The sequence below is a fragment of the Notamacropus eugenii genome, chromosome X, assembly GCF_028372415.1.
Source record: "Notamacropus eugenii isolate mMacEug1 chromosome X, mMacEug1.pri_v2, whole genome shotgun sequence".
Taxonomy (NCBI): domain Eukaryota; kingdom Metazoa; phylum Chordata; class Mammalia; order Diprotodontia; family Macropodidae; genus Notamacropus; species Notamacropus eugenii.
The window spans coordinates 45,340,792-45,358,415 of NC_092879.1; positions in this window are offsets into that span (position 1 = coordinate 45,340,792).

Consider the following 17,624-nt stretch of genomic DNA (forward strand, 5'->3'; position numbering starts at 1 on the left):
TGAATCTGCCTCGGTCAATCTGAGTACATTTAAAGCTTTGATAGAATTAACCTTTGATAGCTGCATTTTAGTGTTTGGAAACTTCACTTTGTAGTGCCAAAGTTTAGATTATTAGTAAGTAAATTCCTCCAGCCTACTGTACCTGCATTCAATATTCACTCAATCAACAAACTAATTAAATGTCTACTGTGTGTAGAGCCCTGGGCCAGGCTGTTCAGGAAATGCAAAGCGAGCTATGCCCTTGGCTTCTACCATATTGGAGCTTATTTGAAGATCACGAGATCATCGGAATGTGTATGTGCATTTGTGAGAGGCAGAAGGTCATGTCCAAAGCAACAGGAGGGAATTGGAGTGGCGAAAGTGGCATTTCAGTTGGGGTTTAAAGGATGATGATGAGGGCATTTCGGTTGTTGGCAACAGTACCAGCAAAAGTGCAGAAGCAGGAGAGTATAGGGTGTGTTCAGGGACTGGCAAGGAGTACAATTTAGCTGAAGAGTAGAGCATGTGAAAGTATGATTAACATCATCAATGAATGGGAAAACTGGGCAATGCCAGATTAAGGTTCGTCCTAGGGCAGTGCCAGTGTGAATGATGAGAAAGGTATTCATGGAATCCTTGAAATCAAAGCAAACCAGGGGCCCTGGAGATAAGTGAGTTTAATCCACTCAATCCCCAGGTAAAGCTGTAACTAGGACAGGACCACCAGGATGGACCTTTTACCACAGGATGGACAATTTTAGTGGTGCCAACATCATTATCCTGGGGCATGCTTCCTTTCCTGTCCACCAGTATGTCCCTCCAGCAGCCAGAGGGGTCAGAGAGAGTCTTATCCCAGGGTTTGGTTTCTCCCCTTAAAGGACCTTATAGGGTTCTAGTAAACTCTCCTTCCTAGAGAATGTCTACTGGCTTCCATCACCTTCAATAACATGGAAACCCTGGGGGCAGCTAGGTGGTGCAGTGGATAGAGCATAAGTCTTGGAATCAGGAGGACCTGAGTTCAAATCCAGCCCCAGACACTTGACCCTTACTAGCTGTGTGACCCTGGGCAAGTCACTTAAGCCCAATTGCCCTGCAAAACAAAATAAAACAAACAACCCCCCAAAACCAATATGGAAACCCCAAGGTGTCCCATTGGGGGCCTCCACGTCTTGGGCCACTCCCCCTCACCACCTCCTCCTGTGACAGCTCTGTCTCTCTCTGGAGAGTCTCTTCAGTAACATTTTACCCAATCCAGAAATATCCCACCTCACACCCAACTCTGTACTTTCTTGTCTCTCTGGTTGGATCATTCTTTTAGCTCAAAGGTAGCATCCCCCTCAGCCAGGCAGGCAGAGACTGAGTTTGATTAACTGGGGAATTGACTTCATGTAAATACCTGTTTTGCATCAAACAGGTGTTTGTGTATATACACGCATAAACATTTTCTGTTTATTATTTATTTATATGCTTCCACGAAGGCTGCATGCAGATATGTTTGTTATGCTAGCAAAGCAGCAGCCAAGTGCTATATATTCACATATTCCTTCCCATAAAATGAATTTTCTCTCTGCATTTGGTCAGATCAACTTCTTTCTACTTAGTTCGTTCTCCTTTGTAGCATATACCTGGGGTTTTCATGGAGTATCTGAGCCCTCATTAAACTGAGAACAGGCTCTGTATCCTCACTTTTTAGTCCTAGCTGCTAAAACGCAGCTGCACACAGTAGTTACTTTAAACATTTTTGTCAAACTTCCCTCCTTCCCCATCCATCCTCCCTCCCCCCTTCCCTGTCCTCCCTTCCTCTTTCTTCTTTTTCCTCCCCTTCCCCCTCGTTCTCCCCTCCCCATCCTTACCCCCAAACTTTCAGTACTGTGAAGGACCCCAGAGATCTTCTAGTGACTTGAATCCTGTCCAACTGGCAACACGTCCTGAATTCTCTTTCCTTGAAGACTTCTAGGGATGGGGAATTTGCTACCTCTTTAGCAGTCCATTTTTTGGTTGTTCATTTATTTCAGTCATGTCTGACTTTTTGTGACCCCATTTGGGGTTCTCTTGACAGGGATAGTAGAGAGATTTGCCATTTCCTTCTCATTTTCAGATGAGGAAACTGAGGCAAACAGGGTGAAGTGACTTGCCCAGGGTCACACAGCTAGTAAGTGTCAGAGGCCAGATATGAATTCTGGGAGATAAGTCTTCCTGACTCCAGGCCCAGCATGCTATACACTATAGTGCCACCTAGCTGCCCACATGTGCCTGGCACATAGTAGGCATCCAATAAATGTGTATTTCTTTCCCTTTGGATGTGAAAAATTGACATCTTTATTTTCACCAACCTGAAACTGAAACCTAGAATCTCTTACAATTATGAACGTAAATGACACATATTATTCTGAAAAGGGGTTCATAGGCTTCCCCTGACTTCCAAATGACCTAGGACATAACCTCTTTCCTTACTCCCTCATTTGACATAGGCTTTACGTTATAATATCATTATGACCTTATACAATATAGACAATCCTGATCATTACAGAGATGGGATACAGGGCAATCTAAATTCCATAAGAGAATTCCTATCTCATACTGAGTACATATAGACTTCTTTGGGGATCCAGAGGGCTCAAGCTAAGAAAAATTCTCAAATGGATGTCTCATTGGCTGGCACCTGACCTCCTTAGTCTGGTGCCCTAATGTTATTCCTTCTATGCTTAGGGTTCCCTGTTGCATCCCACCCCTCAGGCTGGTCTAGTTATCCAACTGTGAGCCTGTTTAGATATCCCATCTACAGAGGAAACACATGCATTCATTTACGCATTCATTCATGCATTCATACCAATTCATTTAAGTGAGCACCTATTATGTACAAATATGGGAAGAGACATTATTGAATGAGAATGTGTTCCTGCCATTTTAGGATTGTCAATCCCATCCCAATTGAGAAAGCTCCCTCTGCACATCCAAGTCAGCACCTTTTGGGCAATTGATCTCTTAGAGACTTGAGTAGGACTCTTGCTTAGATTAAACAGCTATGCCTTGGACATAGGATTTGAATCCAGGCCTTCCAGGCTCTAAGATCAGTTCTCTACCCATTCCACGAGGCTGCCTCTCTAGACAAATAGATGTAACACAAATAAAAATATCAGCAGTGCCTAGGACAGGTGCAGACAGAGGGTTACAAGAGACCCACGTGATAAAACAACCCATATTAATATGATGGGTGCTCTCACATGAATATACCTACCAGCCTGGCCTTTCTGGAGACAACGTCTTATCCACTAATTCCTGTAGGAATGATTTTCAACAGCAGGGATTTTAGGCTAGGTGGGAAGAGGAGGGAGGAGTTATGGCAGATGGGTTGGGGGAGATATGGGGAGGGGAGGGGGAGATTTGCAGCGCCCCTCCAATCAAACCCTACAAGAGGTCTTTTCACCCACACTTAAGGCCAGCCCTCATTGAAATCACATGTGGTTTGTTGATTCATGACAACATGTGGCTTCCTGTTTATAAAGGAAAAACAAGCCTGAATTAGCTCCTTCTCAGAGCAATCCAAGGACTCCTTGTGTCTAAAATGCCAAAGGCGGAAGCAGAACATTTTGATGAATCAGTGTAAATGAATCAGATGCATGAGTGGGCCTTCCTTGGAGTCTCAGGCACCAGAGTTTCAACAGCTCCAGTGAAAAGTTATGAGACAAAGCACAGAGGATTGGGACAGGCCCAAATGAGGCATGTGTAGGTCAAAGGGCTTGGAGCAAAGTGAAGTCATTTGGATCCAATCTGGCACCTGTTGGCCATGCTACCTGCTGAACAGACGAGCCTCATAATTCTGCTTTTCTGAGGCTGACCCTGTTCTCCCAGGAAACAGTTTTCAGTCTTTTTAGTAACTGTTTGTCTCGTTTTGATGTTGTTCAGACATTTTTCAGTTGTGTCCGACTCTCCGTGACCCCATATGGGGTTTTCTAGGCAGAGATGCTGGAATGGTTTGGCATTTCCTTCTCCAGCTCATTTAACAGATGAAGAAACTGAGGCAGTTTCCAGGTTAAGCCAATAAGTGTCTGAGGCTGGATTTGAATTCTAGTCTTCCTGATTCTAGCTCTATTCACTGATAAAGGGGACGGGGAAGGGATACTATTGAAATTAACTTGGTGTTTACTTCTGCCCTGTCCTATGCTCTTTGCTGTTACCATATTTACTGGATCCACTGTGATCTTTGATTTTCCGGCTTGTTACCATAGATAATTAAGAGCTTGGCCGCTCAGTTTTCCTGTCATTTAAAAAAATGAGTATCTTATTTTAATTATTTTTGGTTTTCATACTGCACTCATTTCTGAATATATCCATCTCCCCTTCACCTACCCTTCCCACATTCCCTTTTAAGAAGATGACAGGAAAAAGTATTTTAGAAAAACTAATACTAATACTTCAAACATATCTGACAGTATGTACAATATTCCACATCCATACTCCCCCACCTTTGAAGGGAGGGAGGTACAATTTCTCAATCATTGCCAGTCATAATAATTACACAGTATTCAGGTTTTTGCTTTGTTGTGTTTCTTTTTTCATTAGGTTTGTTTTTACTTTATTTCACATTATTTTGCCCCAAGTCTTCTTATGCTTCTTTTTCATATCCTTAATTTTTATGAAGCCATATTGATTCCATTGCATTCGTGTACCACCTTATGTTTAACTGTTCCTGAATCGATGGGCATCTACTTTGTGTCTAGTTCTTTCCTACAACAGAAAGTACTACCATAAATGTTTTGGGTTCTATGGGACCTCTTTTTTTGTTTGGTCTCCTTGAGGGATACATCACGTAGTGAGATCTCCTAGTGAAAGATAGCATTGACATTTTACTCCTCTTTTGAAACATATTTCCAGATTAATTTCCAGAATGACTGCACCACTTAATGGCTTGACAAATGTTATTTCAGTATACCTGTCTTCCCACAGCCCCTCCAACACTGACTGTTTTGATTTTGTGTTTTGTCATCGTTGACAATTAGGTGGGTGAGGGGGTAAAACAACAACGTTGGACTTGATTTCCATTTCTCTTATAATAGTGAGCTGAATTGTTCTTTCATATGATTTTAACAGTCTGAAATTCTGGACAAGTCACTTAACTTGTCTGTACCTCAAATTCCTCATCTAGCCAATGGAGACGATATCATGGGGTACTTACCTTATGGAGTTATTGTGAGGATTGGTTGAGATTAATAAATGTAAAGTGCTTTACCATTTGTAAATTGTCAAATAAATGTTGATTATTGTTAGTTATAATAATAATTAACAGTAATGATACAATCTCTTGTGCTTAGCACAGTGCATGGGACATGGTAGGTGCAGAATAAATCATTGTTGACTGAAATGCTTATTGACTGAAAATGCTTTAGACCTCGTCTGAAGTATTCTTCTCTGTTCTGGGCTTTACATAGCAACAAGCCTGGGTGCTAAAGGATTGGGAAGTGTCTTGAGCTCATGCTACCAAAGGACTAGGAAATGGAGACATTTTGTTGGAGAAGATAAAAGGAAAGGTATTCCATAGTCAGTCACCTACTATGAGCCAATGCTGGGTTAGGCCCTGGGGAGACAGGGAAAAAATGAATCAGTCCCTCCCCTCAAAGCACTGTGCTTCAGGAGAAAGAGGGACAGATTTGGAGTCAGAGACACTAGGTTTAGATTCAGCTCTGTCACTTGCCACCTCCATGACCTTTGGCAAGACCCTTCAAGTCCCCTTCTCCCTTCCCCTCAGGTTCCTCATCTGTAAAATGAGAGGTTTGACCTAGATGTCCTCTGAGGCTCTTTCAATTCCTGATAAAAGATTTTATCTTTTGGTTGAGGTGATTCCTTTCTTGGGGCCTCAGTTTCCCCCTTGTAAAATGAGGGGGATGGATCTCTGAACTTCCTTCTAGCTCTTAATCTGTGATTTTTCTGGGGCTGAACCATCATGTCCACCAGTAACTAAATACCTGGTATATACAAAGTAAACACAAAAAAGCTAGCAATGGGGCCAGAGGAACACAAATAATTGAGGGGAGATCAGATGGAAGGCCTCATAAAGGAGATGCTGTGAGGTGAGCATTGAGGGGAGAATGTTTCAGACATGGCTGGGGTAGGGCAGCCTGTGAGAGGTGCAGGGGCAGAAGAGAATGTATCATGGGCAGGGAACAGCAAGTGAATTGTGGGAATGGGGCATGGAGGGAGGAATATGTAAGCAGCCTGGGAAAACAGATTGGAGCCAGACTGGGCCAAACAGATGAGCTTGCGTTTGATTCTAGAGGCAATAGGGGGACACTGAAGCATCCAGAACAAAGAGAAGGACATGTGGCATGTACTTTAGGCAGCTGTATGGAGGTTGGATTGTAGAAGAGAGACACTGGAGACAGAGAGGTCAATTAGGAGGCTACTCTCATACTCCTTTCGAGAAGTGATGAGAGCCTGAACTAGGGTAGTTGTCATGTGGGTGAAGAGAAGGGAGAAAATGCAAAGGGGACTATGGAGGTATAATCAACAAAACTTGGCAACTGATTGATTATAGGGTGTGACAGTGAGAAGGGCAGCTAGGTGGTGCTATAGTGAATAGAATGCCAGGCTTAGAGTCTGACTCATCTTCATGAGTTCAAATCCCACCTCTGACGTTTACTAGCTGTGTGACCCTCGACAAGTCACTTTACCCTCTTTGCCTCAGTTACCTCATCTGTAAAATGAGCTAGAGAAGGAAATGGCAAACCCTTCTAGCATCTTGGCCAAGAAAGCTCAATTGGGGTCATGAAGAGCCAAATACAGCTGAAACAGTTGAACAAGTGAGAGGGGAGAATTGAACATGACTTTGAGGCTATGGACTTGGGTGGTTGAAAGAACAATGGTTCCACTGACAGAAACAGGGGAATTTGGAGGAATGGTGGGTTTCAGGGAGAATAAATTGAGTTCCAATTTGGATATGTTGAGTTTGCTATACCTACAGGCCATTCATTTAACAAGCAGTTGTCAAAAGGGGCCACAAGGAATGGAGGGCTCTTTTGTACTTGTCTTTGTTGCATGGTTATCATGTAGAAAAAATATGACTTGGCAGCCAGCCCACTGGTAATGAGACTCTCTGTACATAGTTGGGCTATGCATGAGCAAGCAGAGAGTTTGTTGCTGCGACCATAATCAAAACCATCTCAGATTATATTGTAGGAGAACCTGCTAGAATTTGTGATCAGCTGATCCAGTCTTCCAAAACCCAGGGTAATACCCTGTGCTACCACTTTATCTTATGCCTCCCTCCAAGGTGAACTTCTTCTCCTTTTTTTTTTATATTAATTTATTTAACTTTTAACATTCATTTTCACAAAATTTTGGGTTCCACATTTTCTCCCCTTTTGTCCCCTCCCCCCACCCCAAAACACCGAGCGTTCTAATTGCCCCTGTCTGCCAATCTGTCCTCCCTCCCTCCCCACCCCTTCCCTTTGGAAGGCAAGCAATTCAATATAGGCCAGATCTGTGTAGTTTTGCAAATGATTACCATAGTAGTAGTGTTGTGTAAGAACTAATTATATTTCCCTCCATCCTATCCTGTCCCCCATTACTTCTGTTCTCTCTTTTGATCCTGACCCTCCCCATGAGTGTTGACCTCAAATTGCTCCCTCCTCCCCGTGCCCTCCCTTCCATCATCCCCCCCACCCTGCTTATCCCCTTATCCCCCACTTTCCTGTATTGTAAGATAGGTTTTCATACCAAAATGACTGTGCATTTTATTCCTTCCTTTGGTGCAATGTGATGAGAGTAAACTTCATGTTTTTCTCTCACCTCCCCTCTTTTTCCCTTCACTAAAAAGTCTTTTGCTTGCCTCTTTTATGAGAGATAATTTGCCCCATTCCATTTCTCCCTTTCTCCTCCCAATATATTTCTCTCTCACTGCTTGATTTCATTTTTTTTAAAGATATGATCCCCTCCTCTTCAGTTCACTCTGTGCACTCTGCCTCTATGTGTATGTGCGTGTGTGTGTGCATGTGTGTGTGTGTTATCCCACCCTGTACCCAGATGCTGAATAGTTTCAAGAGTTACAAATATTGTCTTTCCATGTAGGAATGTAAACAGTTCAACTTTTGTAAAGTCCCTTATGACTTCTCTTTGCTATTTACTTTTTCATGCTTCTCTTCATTCTTGTGTTTGAAAGTCAAATTTTCTTTTCAGCTCTGGTCTTTTCATCAAGAATGCTTGAAAGTCCTCTATTTCATTGAAAGACCAATTTTTCCCCTGAAGTATTATATTCAGTTTTGCTGGGTAGGTGATTCTTGGTTTTAGTCCTAGTTCCTTTGACTTCTGGAGTATCCTATTCCACGCCCTTCGATCCCTTAATGTGGAAGCTGCTAGATCTTGTGTTATCCTGATTGTATTTCCACAATACCTGAATTGTTTCTTTCTAGCTGCTTGCAATATTTTCTCCTTGACCTGGGAACTCTGGAATTTGGCCACAATGTTCCTAGGAGTTTCTCTTTTTGGATCTCTTTCAGGAGGTGATCTGTGGATTCCTTGAATACTTATTTTGCCCTCTGGTTCTAGAATCTCAGGGCAGTTTTCCTTGATAATTTCATGAAAGATGGTGTCTAGGCTCTTTTTTTGATCCTGGCTTTCAGGTAGGCCCATAATTTTTAAATTGTCTGTCCTGGATCTATTCTCCAGGTCAGTTGTTTTTCCAATGAGATATTTCACATTATCTTCCATTTTTTTCATTCTTTTGATTTTGTTTTGTGATTTCTTGGTTTCTCATAAAGTCTGTTCCATTCTAATTTTGAAAGAATTATTTTCTTCAGAGAGCTTTTGAATCTCCTTTTCCATTTGGCTAATTCTGCTTTTGAAAGCATTCTTCTCCTCGTTGGCTTCTTGAACCTCTTTTGCCAATTGAGTTAGCCTATTTTTCAAGGTGTTATTTTCTTCAGCATTTTTTTGGGTCTCCTTTAGCAGGGTGTTTACTAGTTTTTCATGCTTTGCTTGCATGTCTCTCATTTCTCTTCCCAGCTTTTCTTTCACCTCTCTAACTTGATTTTCTATGAGCTCTTCCATGGCCTGAGCCCACAGAATATTTAGTCTGGATGTTTGGGATACAGAGGCCTTGACTTCTATGTCTTTGCCTGATGGTAAGCATTGTTCTTCCTCATCAGAAGGGAAGGGAGGAGATGTCTGTTCACCAAGAAAGTAACCTTCTATAGTCTTATTTCTTTTTCCTTTTCTGGGCATTTTCCCAGCCAGTGATTTGACTTCTGAATATTCTCTTCACACCCACTTCGCCTCCGGATCCTCCCAGCCAGCGCTTGGGGTTTGAGATTCAAATGCTGCTTGCCAGCCTCAGGGCTTTTGGCAGGGGCAGGGCTGCTATTCAGTGTGAGATTAAGTTCAGGTGCTCAGGTTGGGTCAGGGCCGCCTCACGGGCTCAGTTCCCTCAGGGGGTTTATTCGGAGACCTTCAACAATGGATCCGGGCTCCTGCCTGCTTGGGGAGCCCTGTTGCCTCCTGAGGGGGCCTGAGTTATGGGGGCACCCCACTCCCCTCTCGACCTGCCAAAGAGACCCTCTCACCAATCCCTGTCACCTGTGGGTGGAGGGACCCGCGTGGCGCTGGAGATCCCGTCCCTGAAGCCCGCTCGGATCTTTTCCTCTAGGTGCTGCGGCCATGGCAGGGCTGTACTCAGCTCCCAGTCCCGGCACCCAGTCCACGGCGCGAAGGACCTTTTGCGAGAGGTTTGCAGGTCTCTCTGGAACAGAAATCTCCCTCGCTCCAATGTTCTGTGGCCTCTGGGTGCAGAATTCGCTGTGAGTTGCTTTTTTGTAGATGTTCTATGGGTTGTGGGTTCGGAGCTATGTGTATGTGCGTCTTTCTACTCCACCATCTTGGCTCCGCCCCCCCTTCTCCTTTTGTTAGATTCTCTGATTCACCTTGCTTGTTACCCATTTATATATGGACCATTGAGGCTATGAGTTTTGTTGCTGGTTCCTTTCTTGGATTTTTTTTCCTCCTTCATGCTTCTGAATATTTCTTCTTTACAAAGACCTTCTTTCTACATTGCAGCTACCCTTGATAGCATCCAGCTTGGTAAATATCCACAGGGAATTTTTGTATTGTCTCTCTTTTCAATTTAAAGCCCCTTTGATTAGATTTGTAAGACTACTGGCAATTTTTCCCCCACCAGCTCCTTGCTAGATGTCCATCCCTAGCCAAAAAGTCCTCATTTCCATGATTCAGAAAATTGAACCCCATAATCCTGTACCATCTTCTTTATTCTCTTGTCATTTTAGCATTCTGATTCCATTTTCTGAAACCCTCCCTTCATTTGGCAGCTGCCTTGGCAACACCATCTCTGTCCCTGAGGTCTTCATTTCTTTGCTCATGACTTAGGAATCTTTAGCAATGCTTTCTAGGTTCCTTCGGGCAGTCTCGTATGTGTCTACATGAATATTCCCAGTAGTGTGTCGCATTCATCCAGTTTGACAAGTCATGGGAAGTATTTTGTCACATCTTGGATACAGGTCCCAGGAAGAGAGTGGCCTTCTCCATTATTAATGTATGGCCATCAGCTAGCCCCCCATTACCTCTCAGCAGTGATAAAGATGCTTTAATTATTTGTTTCTTCTTTCACTGACCCTTCCTGGGTGATCTTTATCCTGAAGATGCCTGAGTGCCCACATTCTTCATTATTCCTTGGCATATAAGAAGCAGCTTCCAGCATATGTCCAGTGCTGCTGCTTTCCCTTCTTCCCTGTGTCCCATTTTTGAGACACAAGTCAGAGTGCTCTCCTGTCTCTGAAAGATCCCTTTTCTTCTTTGTTTGAACTTTAAAGACCTCTTTCCATTAAAATAAAAAGTACAACTTTCATTTTAGAGATAATGAAATTGAGTTTCAGGAAAGTTACATGATTTGCCCAAAGTCCCATAGGAAGGAGATAGCAAAGTTAGGATTTGAATCCAGGCCTTCTGACTTCAAACCCAATGTGCTTTTCACTCCATCATTTTGCCTCTGATACTTAGGCAACTAGGTGGTCGAGTGACAGACTTAGAGTCAGAAAGAACTGAGTTCAAATGTAACCTTTCCCAGTCTCAGTTTCCCCATCTGTAAAATGGGGATAACAACAGCACCTACCTCCCGAGGTTATTGTGATAATCAGGTGAGAGAATATTCATAAAGCACTTTGTAAACCTTAAAGTGTTATACAAATCCTAGCAATTCTTATTCTCAATGTGACTGATCCATTCAAGGCTTTGGAACACCCAAGTAGGATGTTACATCTTGAGTCAGTGAGACTCTGCCTGGGCTGTCTTCTAAAGAGAACAAAAATTTGAGACAGTTCTTTCAAATGTCTGGAAACTCAACTAGCATGAGCACAAGAAAATCTACTATTTGAAAATTCTTTTAGATCTAAGGGGTTCTTGGAATTATGATTTTTTTCCTGGGTGGGAGCAAGGGGACATGTGATGATGTGCCCAAGGCTGTTCAAATAATTGTTGGCACCTTAGTCAAAGGTGCTCTTAGAAATTTTCAAAAGAGAAATTCGAAAATGGAAGAAAGGCCAGGAAGAAAATGAGTGACCATACATGATGGGTGAACCGGGGAAAATCTACAGTGACAGTTTGCAAGTATGCAAAGCCAACTGACACATACAATGAAGATAATGCTCCATTAATTGGATACTCAGGAAGAAGGGCATCTGAAAAGATGGTGGAGATAAAGCTTGGACAGTGGTTCTGTTATCCTGATTAATGGCTGAGCAGTTGATGCATTATTCAGAAGCCATTAATGATAATGTTTGAACAAAACAGCGACTATCAAACCAGACACATTGTCTTGGGCCCAGATTGGATGCATAGATCAGTCAGTTCATTTATTTGTGCACTTGTTCTTTCGACAAACATTTAATAAGAAGCCTGTTGTCTTCAGATAATTGTACTCAGTGCAGGGGAATATGCAAAGTTAAAATAAAAGATACTGACCCCGGTACTCGGGAACATCCATTTTGTGTAGATGACAGACATATCACATGGGTGGAATACACAATATTTCGTGGCAAGTGCATTAAAGAAGGGTCATTAAAGCACCATGATGCCAAAGGGGAAAGGTCAATATGAAAATGGGATCCTGCAAAGAAAGTTTCTTGAAAAGGAAAGTATTCATAAGAATTCTTTTATTAAAAGCAGTTTTTCCTTAACATTAAACAATTTATTTATGAAATGGCTAGTGGCTCGGTGGATAGAGCCCTGGGCCTAGAGTTAAGAAGACTTGAATTCAAATACAACCTCAGATACTTCCTAGTTGTGTTACCTTGGATAAGTCACTTAACCTCTGATTGCCTGACAAAATGGATCTAGTGAAGGAAATGGTAAACCACTCTAGTATCTTTGCCAAGAAAACCCCAAATGGGATCATGAAGGGGTGAACGTGACTGAAAAATGACTAAACAACAAAAAATTTATTTAACATTTATTTAAATTTTACTCAGCATCATAGTAGAACAAGGTATTGTTTGGGAAAAGATGAATAGGGTACTACATAGACATTGAGTTTTTTTTACATTAATAATAAGTATCATTCATACAGGACTTTAAAGTTTACAAAGCACTTTGCGTTTGTTTTCTCATTTGATTTCACAACATCCTAGGCAGGTAGGTTCTGTTATTATTCCCATGTTCTCGTGGTTCTGGCCATTTCATTCTGCATCAGTTGGTCCAAGTTTTCCCAGATTGCTTTGAAATCCATTTTATTTGTAATTTTTTATGGTATAATATTCCACTCTATCCATATACCATAATTTGTTCAGCCACTTCCCAGCTGATGAACACCCACTTTGTGTTCGATTCTTTGCTACAACAAGTGCTACTGTAAATACTTTTGTACGTATGAATCTTTCCCTTCTGTCTTTGACCTCTTTGGGATGTGATTGGTATCCTATTGACCAAAAATTCCAGAGAAACTGTGATTTGCCTGGATCTTTCACTGTTTAGTCTGTGGTGGCCTTTTGAAGACAAAGCATTTGTTTCCCTAAGATCCCTAAATGAGTCTAAGTTCCTTCCTAATTCTCTTATTTCTTTAATGTGGGCTATTTGAGTTCTTGAATGGAAATGATTAGGACCAAGGAACTCAGTTCATGCTTTGCCCAATTGGACTTGGTCTGGTGAGTAGATTGGCCATCTTGATATCAGACACCTAATCCTTCCACATATTTCCAATGATAATGTCCCATCAGGACCAGAATGCTTTGGTGGACTTGGTGTTAAGGTCCATCAGGAATCAGGACAACAAATCTCTGGTTTCAATCCTCAGAGAAGACTGAATCGAATCAATTACAATTAAAAAGCTTAACGATGCAAACTCTAAAAGGCCTCCAGAGAGAAATGCACAATCTCAGTATTTGTTTATGGATTGGGGTAAACAGCTTTTCCATTTAATGTCTTTAATGAGAATTCTTGAAATGGAATTAATGACGCTAAATTAAAAATGGATGAAAGGAGATATTTTTAAGCAACATATAATTAACCTGTAGAATTGATAAATATAGTATATATAAGGAGAATAGTCCAGAAAATGTAAGGGGCTATAAGTTGGCTGGAGCAGAAAATTGGGGAATCTGTTTCTTTTCGGCATTCCCACTTAATGACTGCGTGATGTCTGGTAAGCTTTTATGCTTCTCCTGAATCCCAGAAACTTGGCACTGGAGGAGGCCTAAGAGTAATGGTTCTCAACCTTTAGTTTTGCTTACAGTACAATATTCTCTGCCATAAGTTATCACAGCACCCTGTTTCAGTTGCTGATGATGGGGGAGCGTCAGGAGACTCCCGTGTGCCCCCTTTCCTTTCAGTAACAGCAAGAATTTTGAAAACTCTTTGGGAGTTCAAGGTGTAATGTGTTTTGAGCTTATTAAGTATGTATAATGGGCAAGTTTTATTTATTTTGCAATTACTGTACTTTAGCGTTCTATGAATGCTGGTTAAGTCAAATTTACATTAAACAAAGGTATTGATACTTTTTGATTTGCAGCAACATGACATAGCATTAAAGATTTTGAGTTGGAAGGGACCTTAGAGACCATTTAATGCAATCCTCTCATCTTACAGAGGAGGGAACTGAGGCCTAGGGAGGGCAAATGACTTTCCCAAGGTCACACCTAAGATCCTAGAACTAAAGCTGAAAGTGAACTCAGAGGCCATCTAAGTCAACAGCCCCTCTTATTTTACAGACCAGGAAACTGAGGCACTAGCAGTGAATCTATCTGGCCAAGGTCACACTGGTAGCAACAGAGGCAAGTTGAATCCGGGCCTTCAGACTTCGAATCCAGTGCCTTGCCATGCTGCCCCATCCAGAATTGTGTGGACTGCCTAGCAAAACTTGGGACACATTCTTTGAGAACCACTACCTTTAAGGTCCCTGAGTCCAACTCCTTCATGTGAAACAGAGATATTTTCCACAAAATCCTGGACAGCGTCCATTGAAGGCCTCACCACCTCATGATCCAGCCATTCTATTTCTGAACAACTCCAATAAATAGAAAATTCATGCATGTGTCAAACCTGAATTTGCCTCTTTGCAGCTTTCCTCTCACCTCCCTTCACTTTGCTCCTGGTTCTGGCCTCCTTGGCCAAGCAGAATGAGATTTCTTTTTCCCTCTTCCAAGTGAATTTTAAAATATTTGGAGACAGTAATCATCCCTCATCCCCAGATCCTCCAACGTTTTCTTCTTCATCTAAATATCCCTAGGTTCTTCAGCTAATCCCCATGTAGCATGATCAGTCCTATGGAAGCTCATGGTCATGTGTCATGGACCCCTTTAATAGTCTGGCAAAGCCTGTGACCCCCTTCTCAGAAGCATATTTTTGAATTCATAAAATAAGATGCACAAGATTACAGTAGAAATCAATTTCATACAAATAAAGATGTAGGGTATTTTCCCCTCCAAGTTCATGGGCCCACTGAAATCTATCCATGAAGCCTTTGAGGTTCTGTAGACACCAGGTCAAGAATCCTTAAATCTCATTCATCAGAATGCCTTATTAAAATGTGCTATTCAGAACTGAACACAATTCTCCTGACATAGTCTGGCCAGGGTAGTCAATAGTGATACTAACACTTCCCTCGTTTGGGAAACTGTTTATATAAAAGGAGCGTGTGTTCATCCTTCATTGCTGAAGAAGACCATGCCATCAGAGAAATAATGACATGACTTGCACTTGACTTTGTTTTGAGTGAGGGAGGGCTGTGCAGGTCACCAGCCTCACTTCTTCTCCAGAGCCATCTGAATTCAGTGACTAGATATTCATCAGGATGACTGGAGATGACCCAGGATGAGGCAATTGGGGTTAAGTGACTTGCCCAAGGTCACACAGCTAGTGAGTGTCAAGTGTCTGAGGTGAGATTTGAACTTAGGTCCTCCTGACTCCTGCACTGGTGCTCTATCCACTGCACCAGCTAGCTGCCCCAGTGTAAAAGGTACCTAAGATCTCATTAGCCATGTCATGTTAGTTTACTGCCCACTAGAATCCCCAGATGTTCCAACATCTATCCAACAAACATATGACCTATCAAAGGGGTGTCATGTTACTTCTCCTATCATATACTTGGTAGTTGATTTTTTTGACCCCAAGTGGAAGACTTGACATCTATCCCAATTCAATTTAATCATATTAGCTTTTATTCATTCAGTAAGTAATTGTTAAACACTAAGCTTTGTGCTATATGATGGAGCTGCAGAGAGGAAAATGAACAAGACCTAATCCTCAAGGGACTTACATTCTATTGGACCTTGATTTTATTAGTCCAATTTGTGAACTGTTCCTCTCCATTTTCTGCCAGAAAGTACAGAGAGAACATCATAAAGATTCCTTGCTCTTTACTTCATGATTTCAAAATATCCATGAATACAGCATGATACATCCTGTCAGCTCTACAAAGTTGTGTATGTGTGTATGTGATGAGTTCACTTTACTTAACCTAAATTTTCTCTTTTCATGAAGTACACTGGAAAGTTAAGACTCGCTAAAGCATTGCCATTTATTTTTACATAAAAGAGATACATTAGAATAGTTATTCTTCTGTGTACTAAGAAAGTAGTTGCACATACTGCGTATTCTTGTTCAGAATGATTATAATCTCTCTATTGTTGGGTTTCTATGGTATCTAGGCTTGAACACAATGGAGGATGAATCAAAGCCTCTGCACACCTCCCTTTTGTCTCGAGCTCAGTGAGGAAGGAAATATCCTGGGGGAAAAATATCCATCTTTTGTGGTTAGTGTAGGGCAATTGATATTTCATTTTGCCATCCTGTTAATAATAATTTGCATTTATGTGATCCTTTAAGATTTGCTAAGTTCTTTATAAACATTATCTCATTTTATTCTCATTGTAGCCCTGGGATATAGGTGCTATTATTATCCTACATTTTACAGAGGAGGAAACTAAGACTGAGAAAGGTTAAGTGACTTACCCAGCATCACACAGATAGTAAGCGTCAGAGACCAGATTCAAAATCAAGACTTTCTGACTCTCAAGTTCACTGTACTGTTGATGTCTACATATGTCTCTCCTGAGTTACAATCCCAAATCTCCAGCTGCTAACTGGACGTTTTGAACTGGTTATGAACTGTTGGCATCTCAAACCCAACATGGCCAAAATAGAACTCATTATCTCTTTCCCCTGCTCTTCTCTTTCTAACCTCCTTATTTCTGTCAAGGACCTGATTCTTCTCCCAGTCACCCAGGCTCACCATCAGTGTTAGCCTTGATTCACTATACACCGCCCCAGCCCTGCTCCACTCCATATTCAATCTCTTTTCAAATCTTGTCATTCTACCTTGACAACTTCTCTTGAATATGTCTACTTCTCTCCTCTGACAATGCCACCATAGTGACTTTATAATTGCTGTCTCTGCCTTGAGTTTTTCTCCACTCCAATCTATCCTCCATAAAGCTAGTAATTTTCTGAAAGTTTGACTGTGTCTCTCTCCCCACCCTCCACTCGATTCTACTTCTGGGATCAAATGCAAAATCCCTCTTTTTGACATCTAAAATCTTTCCCAGCCCGGCTCCTTCCTAACTTTCCAGTCTTCTTACACCTTCCTCGTTCGTTGATGCAGTATTCTATACCACCCACCATAGCATGTCCAAATCAAGGAAGATGCTATGTTCTATGAGTGAAGGAGATTTGCAGGAGCTCAAAAGAAATGTGAGATGCGCAAATTTGGTCATGTCCACTCCAAATGTTCATATGGACCATTTGTGCCCCAGCTTTGTTCGAGCCTTCTGAGCTCATATTGTTTGGATCAGTCACAGTTGGACTTACTGTACCTTAATTTCAACATAGTGATGTCATTTTGGTCCTATTTGAAAACAAAGGGCAACAATCAACACTTTCCTCCCTTTCAAGTGTGCTACAATTCATTAGCACTAGTCTTCTTGGTGTTAGTACAATACAACTTGTTTTCCATTTCAACGTATTCTCTCTAGCTTTCTCTCATGCCTGGAATGCTCTTCCTCCTCACCTCTACCTCCTGGCTTCCCTGGCTTCTTTTAAAACCAAGCTCCAAGCCTACTTTCTATATGAGGCTTTCCTCAATCCCTCCTACTGTTAACACCTTCCCTCAAAGATAACCTCGTATTCCTATTGCAGCTGTATTTGCAACCTTAGAA